Source organism: Lissotriton helveticus, chromosome 4_2 (assembly GCF_964261635.1).
Source record: "Lissotriton helveticus chromosome 4_2, aLisHel1.1, whole genome shotgun sequence".
In the NCBI taxonomy this organism is placed as follows: Eukaryota; Metazoa; Chordata; class Amphibia; order Caudata; family Salamandridae; genus Lissotriton; species Lissotriton helveticus.
Window position 1 is genome coordinate 147886096 of NC_136064.1, and position 12277 is coordinate 147898372.

General features: G+C 44.7%; 1 long non-coding RNA gene across 1 annotated transcript in view; it reads left to right on the forward strand.

Annotated features, from left to right (window-relative positions):
• Nucleotides 1-12277, forward strand: part of LOC144752137 (uncharacterized) — a 532109-nt gene that overhangs the window by 298923 nt on the left and 220909 nt on the right. The window lies entirely within an intron of this gene.

Sequence of the window (12277 nt, forward strand, 5' to 3'; positions counted from 1 at the left end):
CTTCACCTTGGGGGTCAGTGCTGTTGGATAAGTGTGACCTGGCTGCAAATAAGGTAACAACTGCTGGCACAACTCTTCAATTGTTGCCCTTATGAAATGATACTTCTTGATGATGTCCTGTTCTTCCATTGCGTGTAGGTCCTGTACACTGGAGGCTGTCTGTAATACCCACGTGTAGACTGTAATCACAGTCGGTGTTAGTTTGCAATGTCCCAAGCAACATGCACAAACATCAAATCAAATATCATCACACAAAAAACTGGATGTCAACACAAATATACATTTCAATATGTGTGGTTGTCCTCACATACATATCACAGCATACTGATCCTTGCTGGACATGTTTCAAAGCTATTGTGACTCAGCAATTACAGTGCAGACGTGTAAACCGCATTAGTGTCTGTCACTGTTCATGTAAAGCTAGCATGGCATACACCACAACTCACAACCAAATAAGCCAAGACATGCTTCAAATCCACCCACAATCGGGTCCTGTAATGCCTGATATTTGGGACACCACATACACATAGTCTCGCAATGGTACTCTTGCACACTACTGTCACAGGGTGGACGCTGTCATGTGCAATACACATACAATTACATACACAAACCATGAACTTTGTAGAAATCCAATATAATGAGGTTGTCCAGTTAAGTGTGGCCACAAAGATACACTCAAAAATCACATATCACACCTAAGCGTATGTGGCTATTTAAGGTCACAGTGTAGTCTTTCCTTGGAAAAAGCATTATCAATGATTTGAAAAACACCCCACCTTCCCAGTCTTACTTCACACATATTGCATAGAGGGTCACACTGTCCCGTAATTCAGGGACTAGGCAATGACTGCAATTGTATTGCCCAAAAAATGCTTTGTGACTGTGACCAAACCAAAGAGGATAAATTGAGTTGTTTGTTTCCCAGTTGTCATTATCCTCCCAATCAGTGTGACATGTACAGAGATGCATAAATACCAACATTAAGCCCATGACTTCAAGACCCACTAGAACCGAAGCTGCAATGTCTTACGAAGAAGAAGCCGATCCAGCCTCTTCATACGACACACCTCCCACTGTCTTTCCAAAATCCAAGATCCAAGTGATCACAGGTTTCCGAAGAGACTATCCTTTCATGAAACCCCCTCGACCGCTCTTCCTCTCCACCTTACCTAGGGCGCCCAGGGGAAAGAACCCCAGCAAAAACGAGCTTTCCACCAACTGCATGCTCATCAACTGCAGATTGGCTTCTAGGCAAGTAACCGAAATAGCAGAAGCCATCCTCTATCAAGACATTAGCATTGCGTTCATCACGGTGGCCTGGCTCAATTAGCTCTCTTCACGATGCTCAGACATGCTTGTACCCCAGGTTTTTCCATAATTAACAAAGAGAAAAGACCAACGAGCGGCAGGGGTAGCTATCATTCATAAGGACAACATCGCCATCATGGAAATACACTCAATCAAGTACAACACCTTTGAATGTCTTACTCACAACATAAAGACTAAAGATAATGGAGCACTACTCTGCCACCTTCTCTATCACCCTCCAGGTCACACCTCTGCATTCGGGCACCATTTATCCAACCTGATTTCTCACTGTGCACTCGGAGACGCCAACAACCTAATTCTTGGTGATCTAAACCTTCGGTGGAATAAAACAAACAACCCACTAATTCAAATGCTATCCAATCTTCTCTGGAACAACAACTTAGCCCAGCACTGCTCAGAGGAAACACACTACAAAGGAGCAACCTTGGATACAATTATCACTCAAAGAGACACAATTACGATCGAACACATACTCCCCGTGGACTGGTTGGACCATCACATGATCTTATTTCATATCAACCAAAAAAAACTCTCTCAACCACCTATGCAAGACCCGTCCAAATGGGCCAGTAACCTCACCCAGAGTCCCATGGTAGCCCTAGCAGAAAGGATAAACTTGCTCCTTCCCTGCATCAGCGACCACCTCTCCACAACCGAACACACTTCACTTTACAACTCAAATTTGGTGGCTATGCTTGACCAACTAGCTCCTCTAAAGCAAAAAAAAGCAGAACCATTCCGTCCAGGTCATGGTTCAACACTGACATCAATTTTGAAAGGAGACAATTATGAGCCAAAGAAAGAAGCTGGAGGAATAACCCTACTTCCACCCTCCACGAACAACTCAAAACAGCTTGTAGGAAGTACAACAATCATATCAAGAACAAGAAATCTACTTTTTTTCCGCTCTTCCCTGAACAGCGCAAAAAATAGACCCAAAGAGCACTATAAAATTGTCAGGCAACAAACCTTCTAGCCCGTTACTTCCTCAATACTGGCGTCCAAAGAACTCTGCGACAACTTTGCCTACTTCTTCAATGACAAGATTACTAAGATCGAACTCTCACTGGACACTATCAATACTCACCCCAAAAAGAGCTGCACGTCCGGGGCATATGATATCGCTCCTTGTCCCTGTTCGAAATCTTGGTTAAGCTTCCGCCCCATTCAGGAAACTGAGATAATCAATCTGATCTCCACCTCCATACCCTCATCTCATGTTCTAGACCCCATTCCACCCCTACTGACCAAAAAGCTGAAGCGCTGCCTAGCACCGTTTTGGTGCACGATCATAAAGAGTTCCGAGAAAAATGGAGTCATTCCAGACTGCCTTAAAGTGGGACAAGTCACTCCTTTGCTGGACCGATTTGAATAACCTTCCTCTTCTATCCAAAATCCTAGAAAGATGCGAACTCCAACAACTAACCCAACACCTGGACAACATCAACCTTCTGGACTTCCATCAGTCTGGTTTCAGAAAAGGCTATAGCACTGCAACTGCGATCCTCAAATCATCGACGATATCTACAAATCACTAGACCCTGACCAATGCTGCCTCCTCATTCTCCTAGACCTATCAACAGCATTCGATACCGTAGATCACAAACTCCTCATTAGGGCTCTCCGAAATAGAGCCGGTCTTTGCGAGGTGGTCCTCCAACGGTTTTCTTCCTTCCTGCTCAATCACACTCAAAAAATAAAAATCTAAAAACTTTGCATCCGACCTTCACCCAGTCAACAAGCGAGTCCCTCAATGCATAGTGCTCTCCCCGCAACTCTTCAACATCTACATGGAACCTCTCACAGAACTACTCAAAAAAGCCCACATCCGCTTCCATCTCTATCATGACGATACCCAGATCTACTTGGAAAACGCCTCCATCAGAGACATTCAAAGACTCAATGACATACTGAGAGATGTTCAACACTGGCTGTCATGTAATCACCTTAACTAAACCACGACAAAACGGCAATACTCCTCATCCCGAACAAAGAGGAGAACCCCCAAATTGCTGAATTGCTAAAAGCCATCGATGCACTCAATGGGAATCTCACCCTGACCAACTCTGTCAAATCACTAGGTATCACGCTAAACCCGAAACTGGACATAATCAGACACATAAAGAATTCGGCCAAGAGTGCTTCTCTTAACCTAAAACTATTGAACAAAATAAAACCTTTCATTCCGCCCAGTGATCTTAAAAAGGCCACTCAAGCACTGGTGCTGTCAAGACTGGACTATGGGAACGTAGTACTCTCAGGAATCGCAAAATCACATCTGGCTCCCATCAAAACAACTCTGAATGCGGCAGCCAGAATGGTCACCAGATTCAAGAAATTCAACCATATTTCTCCTGCACTAAGAGAACTTAAGTGGCTCCCAGTCGAAATGCAGGTTAGATTCAGAACAGCCTGCCTCACTCATAAAGCCCAACATACCGGCAAACCCGAATATTTGGCAGCCAAACTCAAAAAAGCTGGTCACGCCAGGACCCTCAGAAGATCAAACTCCCTCCTATTTATCCCGCTAAAAACTCAAAAACAAAAAACAGCGACACGGTCCTTTGCCGGGATTGCTCCTAAAAGCTGGAACTCTATCCCCCCTCACATCAGAAGCCAGCTCAAAATCCTGTTCCTCAACCGCTCCATAGGATCAATCGAAGCAGGGAAGCAGACACCTCCTTGTCCCCAAGACTGCGAAGCAGATCTCTCAACCATCGTCCTGCACTGTTAATGTGTTTTTCTTTTTTTTTTGTTTGCTGTTAATCTCTGCAATGTATCTGATGCGCTCCGATACCCTCGAGTCAGGCCAGCACTATATATATAAACTTCTTAAATAAATAAAATAAATAAACCTGTGCCCCTCATGGTTAGGTCACCATGGGAGTGTGTGTGTATCATTTGGAAGTCCTTATGAGCAGTAAAAGCTGCATCCAGCCATGGATATTCATAAGTTTGCAACATTTACAAAAGTATCTGCCCTACCAACTGATTACTCAAAGGAAATGGTAGGTGCATCATTACCGATCATTACCGATTCAGAAACAGTCATTGGCTGTTAGTTGTTGTAATGACAGACGCATGTTTCGGATTTTGCCTGCATCACATGAAAACTGGCTAGGTAACCTCCCATTGCCAATGTATCAAAGTCACTCACGGTTCAAACCGCACAGTCGGCGTGTCGTCTGCAAGCAATGTAATGCATTGGACCGATTCCGAAAATGCTACTGACTTGAAAAAATTGCTTTGGCCGCATGGACTGAAAACCTCCTATGCGTCATAGATACAAGTCTGTCTGTTCCCTAGAGAATTCACTTCCCTGCACTCCCTGCATTATTCCTGCATCTCCCCATCTCTCTGCTACTATGTCCACATCCTCTGGGCGCTTCCATGCCATGTACAGTGGACAGAGCTCCAGCTTTCAGTGAGGGGGAGAACCAGGCCCTGTTGGACACCCTCCTGCCACTGTACAGCCAGCAGTATGGCAAACCAGAGGAGCAGGTGAGTGAAGATCACACTGCATTCTCATTTGACAGGGGCAATGACCATGCACTACTGGCATTAGGGATCTCACAGACAAGCATATAAAGTTTTCTGAAAGTTTAAATTTGTGTAGATAAAAGTTCTGGGCAAGTTTCCCGCTGTAGAAGTCTGTGTACTGGGGTAAAAATCTTATCACTGGTCCCATGGGATGGAGTCATCATTGAACACAGGAGAACTGCACACAATGCCACTTGCCTAACCCTTAGACATTGTTGCCAATCTCACCATGACGTATGTGTACCAGTGTTTTGACTCAGAAACATGTTGCATGTGAACTAAGGGTCTGTCATCATGTCTTCCTTACAGGTCAACTCCCAACCGAAGGCTGAGCTGCGGAGGACCATCGCCCGGAAGGTGTGCTCCATGGGGGTCACCGATCAGCACACCCACCATTGTCAAAAATGGTGGCAGGACCTTTGTGGTAGAACAAATAAGATTGTGGAAGTCAAGATGGGCCTGTCACCTCCAGGCAAGAGGGGTGTATGCTAAATATTGACACCCCCACATGCTCTGCATCCTAGTAGATTTCTTCCCTGACCTGGATGGGAAGTTGAATGCCACACAGCAGCACTGAGGGGGTGACTATGTGCTCCCTGGCCATATAGCGGAGGCCATGTGGGGACGGGGGCCCTGCTAGAAGCCCCCAAAGTCCCTTTCCTACTCCCTGTTCATGGCAGGTGGACCATGGAAAACCAAAGGTGATGATGGACGGAGCGTTGACAATACAAACGCTCACCCCCAGTCAACTGATCTGGGTTTAATCCATCACCATTCTTTAGCCCACTCTGCCACCCCAGTTCACACATGGCCATATGCAAATCAGTCTGACCCTGTGCCTCATGGGAACAGTGCAGCCCGAACTGCCAAGCCATGTCTTCCCTGGACCGGAATCAAGCTTCCCAGGACCGGTTTCTGGCATTACAGCCGTCTTCAGCCGGGCTTGCTTGACTCCAGTGGTGTGGAGAGCATGGGACTCACGTCTGAGCATACCCATCCCACTCATGGTGACAAATGCAAAAACAACAATTGATGGAAAGAATACAGAACAATGTCATACATTCACCCCAGTACAGAGATTTGTGCCTAAATCCATTGTTTTTTTTGCACTCCACACCCCCCAGTTCAGACATGGCCATATGCAACTCAGCCTTGACCCTGTGCTTCATGGGAACAGTCTAGCCCGAACTGCCAAGCCATGTCTTTCCTGGACCGGAATCAAGCATCCTAGGACCTGTTTCTGGCTATCAGACGGCTTCAGCCTGGATAGCTTGACTCCAGTGGTGTGGAGAGCATGGGACCCACGTCTGAGCATACCCATCCCACTCGGGGTGACAAATGCAAAAACAACAATTGATAGACAGAATGGAAAACAATGTCATACATTCACCCCAGTACAGAGATCTGGGCATAAATCCATTGTTTTTTTGCACTCCACACAACCCCAGTTCAGACATGGCCATATGCAAATCAGCCTTGACCTTGTGCCTCATCGGAACAGTCCTGCTCGAACTGCCAAGCCATGTCTATCCCGGACCTGAATCAAGCATCCTAGGACCAGTTTCTGGCTATCAGCCATCTCCAGCCAGGATAGCTTGACTCCAGTGGTGTGGGGAGCATGGGACTCACGTCTGAGCATACCCATTCCACTCGGGGTGACGAATGCAAAAATAACAATTGATGGACAGAATGCAGAACGATGTCATACATTCACCCCAGTACAGAGATCTGGGCCTAAATCCATTGTTTTTTTGCACTCCATACCACCCCAGTTCAGACATGGCAATATGCAAATAAGCCTTGACCCTGAGCCTCATGGGAACAGTCCAGCCCGAACTGCCAAGCCATGTCTTTCCTGGACCGGAATCAAGCATCCTAGGACCTGTTTCTGGCTATCAGCCGTCTTCAGCCAGGATAGCTTGAATCAAGTGGTGTGGAGAGCATGGGACTCACGTCTGAGCATACCCAACCCACTCGGGGTGACAAATGCAAAAACAACAATTGATGGACAGAATGCAGAACAATGTCATACATTCACCCCAGTACAGAGATCTGGGCCTAAATCCATCGTTTTTTGCACTCCACACCACCCCAGTTCAGACATGGCCATATGCAAATCAGCCTTGACCCTGTGCCTCATGGGAACAGTCCAGCCCAAATTGCCAAGCCATGTCTTTCCAGGATCGGAATCAAGCATCCTAGGGCCGGTTTCTGGCTATCTGCCATCTTCAGCCAGGATAGCTTGACTACAGTGGTGTGAAGAGCATGGGACTCACATCTGAGCACACCCATCCCACTCGGGGTGACAAATGCAAAAACAACAATTGATGGACAGAATGCAGAACAATGCCATACATTCACCCCAGTATAGAGATCTGGGCCTAAGTCCATTGTTATTTTGCACTCCACACCACCCCAGTTCAGAAATGGCCATATGCACATCTGCCTTGTTCCTGTGCCTCATGGGGACTGGGGTGGTGTGGAGTGCAAAAACAACGATGGATTTAGGCCCAGATCTCTATACTGTGGTGAATGTATGACATTGTTCTGCATTCTGTCCATCAACTGTTGTTTTTGCATTTGTTACCCCAAGTGGAATTTGTATGCTCAGACGTGAGTCCCATGATCTCCACACCACTGGAGTCAAGCTATACTGGCTGAAGACAGCTGATAGCCAGAAACCGGTCCTAGGATGCTTGATTCCGGTCCAGGAAAGGCATGGCTTGCAGTTCGGGCTGGACTGTTCCAATGAGGCACAGTGTCAAGGCTGATTTGCATATGGCCATGTCTGAACTGGGGTGGTGTGGAGTGCAAAAACATGATGGATTTAGGCCCTGATCTCTGTACTGGGGTGAATGTATGACATTGTTCTGCATTCTGTCAATCAATTGTTGTTTTTGCATTTGTCACCCCGAGTGGGATGGGTATGCTCAGACGTGAGTCTCATGCTCTCCACACCACTGGAGTCAAGCTATCCTGGCTGAAGACAGCTGATAGCCAGAAACCGGTCCTAGGATGCTTGATTCCGGTCCAGGAAAGACATGGCTTGGCAGTTCGGGCTGGACTGTTCCCATGAGGCACAGGGTCAAGGCTGATTTGCATATGGCCATGTCTGAACTGGGGTGGTGTGGAGTGCAAAAACATGATGGATTTAGGCCCAGATCTCTGTACTGGGGTGAATGTATGACATTGTTCTGCATTCTGTCCATCAACTGTTGTTTTTGCATTTGTCACCCCAAGTAGGATGGGTATGCTCAGATGTGAGTCCCATGCTCTCCACATTACTGGAGTCACGGTATCCTGGCTGAAGACGGCTGATAGTCAGAAACCGGTCCTAGGATGCTTGATTCCTGTCCAGGAAAGACATGGCTTGGCAGTTCCGGCTGGACTGTTCCCATGAGGCACAGGGTCAAGGCTGATTTGCATATGGCCATGTCTGAACTGGGGTGGTGTGGAGTGTACAAACACAATGGATTTAGGCCAGATCTCTGTACTGGGGTGAATGTATGACATTGTTCTGCATTCTGTCCATCAACTATTATTTTTGCATTTATCACCCCAAGTGGGATGGTTATGCTCAACGTGAGTCCCAGGCTCTCCACACCACTGGAGTCAAGCTATCCTGGCTGTAGACGGCTGATAGCCAGAAACTGGTCCTAGGATGCTTGATTCCGGTCCAGGAAAGACATGGCTTGGCAGTTCGGGCTGGACTGTTCCCATGAGGCACTGGGTCAAGGCTGATTTGCATATGGCCATGTCTGAACTGGGGTGGTGTGGAGTGCAAAAGAACGATGGATATAGGCTCAGATCTCTGTACTTGGGGGAATGTATGACATTGTTCTGCATTCTGTCCATCAACTGTTGTTTTTGCATTTGTCACCCCAAGTGGGATGGGGATGCTCAAACGTGAGTCCCATGCTCTCCACATCACAGGAAAGACATGGCTTGGCAGTTCGGGCTGGACTGTTCCCATGAGGCACAGGGTCAAGGCTGATTTCCATATGGCCATGTCTAAACTGGGGTGGTGTGGAGTGCAAAAACATGATGGATTTAGGCCCAGATCTCTGTACTGGTGTGAATGTATGACATTGTTCTGCATTCTGTCCATCAACTGTTGTTTTTGCATTTGTCACCTCTAGTGGGATGGGGATGCTCAGACGTGAGTCCCAGGCTCTCCACACCACTGGAGTCAAGGTATCCTGGCTGAAGACGGCTGATAGTCAGAAACCGGTCCTAGGATGCTTTATTCCTGTCCAGGAAAGACATGGCTTGGCAGTTCGGGCTGGACTGTTCCCATGAGGCACAGGTACATGTCTGAACTGGGATGGTGTGGAGTGCAAAAAAACGATGGATTTAGGCCCAGATCTCTGTACTGGGGTGAATGTAGGACATTGTTCTGCATTCTGTCCATCAACTGTTGTTTTTGCAATTGTTGACAGTTGCTGCACCTCACAATCTGGGTCCAGGGGAAAAGTTGTCATGACAACGTTGTCTTAATTCATGACCCTTCATCCCTGTGCCGCAATAAGTCTATATCCACTGAGGTATTATGACTTTCTCACAGATAGGTGGCTTATTTTAGCCATATCATAGCAACCACAGATGCACAATTCCTTTGGCCTAAAATGGTGCCATTTATCTACGTTATCTATGCAGACGTTTATGGCAGAGTGATTATTTTCTTGTTTCTTCTACCATATTTCTTATAAAGGTTATGCTGCACAGAAAACACAAAGATTCAACAAAAGATGACAAAATAGAATAAAGCGAAGACCAAGAAAATTAGATTCTTACAATATCTCTAAATTCCATACCTCAGGAACACTGTAGCGGTCTAGTATCGAAGCCATTGCGATGGAAGTGGTAGATGTGCCACCTCCTACAAAACCAATTAAAGTGGGCAGAGGCTGGCATAAGAAGTTTGGGACTGGCTTCTCTATTCCAGTTAGGATGGAAAGAACCCCTTCCACAGCTCTCTTCTCCGACACACAGGAGTCATAGACCCTCAAAGCCAGGGTGATGTTTGGCAGCAGATAGGGGTTCTCATTCACCTCAGCGACAGCAAACAGTAATCCCAGCACGTCCCTGTAGTATAGTATCTGAAAACTAACAAGGGGTTAAAGTTATAAGTCAGGTAGTGAGGTGTAGTTTGGTGACTGAGAGGAAGAGCATGTTGCCACATACACAGATATAAATGATAGAATTGAAGTCTAATCTAATTTAATTGAGTCTAAACTGGATACTTGCTATGAGACAGTGCCAGTAAACCAAAGGTGCAAACATATAGATATATTTGGATTGAGACAGGGGGATAACATCTAATGTTGCTTCCATCCCCATGGAGCACATATTAGTATTAACATGGTATGTCATTATAACTAGGTGTCTTACAATGGGTGTTTTGCCAAACATGTATAAGCAATGCATTCTAATGTATCACTATATATTTTGATATCACAACACACCTTTTTGCAATGCTTTTAGCTACAGATCATTGCAAAAAATACATTTTAATTACACACCTTATTATGATACTCTACTAATATAGATATTTAAAATATATACATGAATATTAATTACCATGATTAATTTCTTTTGAGAAAATCTGAACAGATATGGGCGTTCTATTCCCACACATAACAAGATTGAAATCTTTGTTAATACTAATATAGAGTTATTTCACTGTAAATCTCTTGTATTGAAAGGAAATCCAGGAAATAATTTACAAAGAAAATCAAGATTTATTAAAAAAATGATTAAAATACATGACGCTATTTTGTCATCAGTCATCTGTAGACATCAGATGGGATAGAATGACGATCTTCTAGTGGGTGAAAATTGAAGTTTACACATGGGCAGGAGTCTATGCCCAGAGACGCTCTTACCCAAAAAAGAAATCTATGGCTACAACGTCTGAGTAGAGTAGCGTGTCAGACACGGATATTAGTGCAAGTAGACCCTCAGTGCAAACACAGATTGGAGAAAAAACAACATCAAAAGAAACATCTGCTAAAAGTGGAGAAGGATCAACTGGTACGAAAGATTTTTTAGCCATGGGCACGGATGCCAGTCAAACTCCGGGCACGTCCAAAGTAGGAGGAAAACCAGAAGAAGCCACCGTAAAAGCACGACTAAGGAGCCAGAAGCAAATCTAGTAGTCAACATCTCCAAAACCACATTAACAACTAATCAGATAAGAGTGTTAAACAGAGGCTTAAGTTTCGTACCTACTTACCACACAAACATCTTAGAAATGGAAGTTGCTTTCTACAAAATTATGCGGATCATCCGCCTCAAGCATTTCATAATAATGTGGTACCCGGTCAACAAGAGAAACATCCAACAGAGTTTCTTGAATTTAGACCAAAATCAAAGTTCCAAGCTCCTACATAGCATACAGTTTTGGATGCATTTGAGAGTTTTGTATTGCGAGATTTTCAAAGTCTAAATTTGCATAGATCTTCCAAGAAAAACTTGTCATTTCAAGATAGGAAAATTCTGACGGCGTTACAAAATAACAATCAACTAATGATTCAAAAAGCGGACAAAGGAGGAGCGATTGTAGTGATGGACGCTTCCTTTTACAAAAACAGTGTTTCAGAACATTCCATGATAAATCAACCTATTTATGTTTGGACAACGATCCTACTATTGATTTGAAATACGCGCTTAAATTATTACTGGATGATGCTCTTGACAAAGGTTATAATTCCACTTCAACTCGACAATTCCTATTTGTAGATTTTCCAAGACAACCACGGTTATACATGCTTCCAAAAATTCACAAGCATTTGCACAATCCACTGATGCGACCAATAGTAACAGGATGTGGAACCATTTTTGAGCCCCTAGTCCAGTATATTGACACATTTCTACAACCATTTGTTCAATCTTGGCCATCATATGTAGAAGATACCACAGATTTTCTCAATAAAATCGGAGAAGTCTCTCATACCGACAACTACATACTCTGTACAGTTGACGTTAAAGCACTGTACACGTCTATTCGCCATCAATCGGTTATTGAAGCTGTGGAATGGGCATTGCTGCAACAGACTGAAATTAAAACTGACAAAATATTCATTTTGGAGATCCTGCATTTTTGCCTTTCCCATAGTTATTTTGTATGGGACGGCCAGTTTTTCCTTCAACAGAAGGGTACATTTATGGGTTTCGCTAGGGCGCCAGCGTACGCCAACACCTATATGGCGAAATTTCAAGCAGATCATATTTACAATGATGGTGATTGGAAAAACCACACGAAACTCTTTTGTAGGTTCTTCGATGACATTTTTATATTATGGAGAGAGAGCAAACAAAAACTTGAAGATAAATTGTTACAATTAAACAGCTACGATGAAAATAATCAATTTACACACACAATTAGTGATTCACAGATAGCATTTCT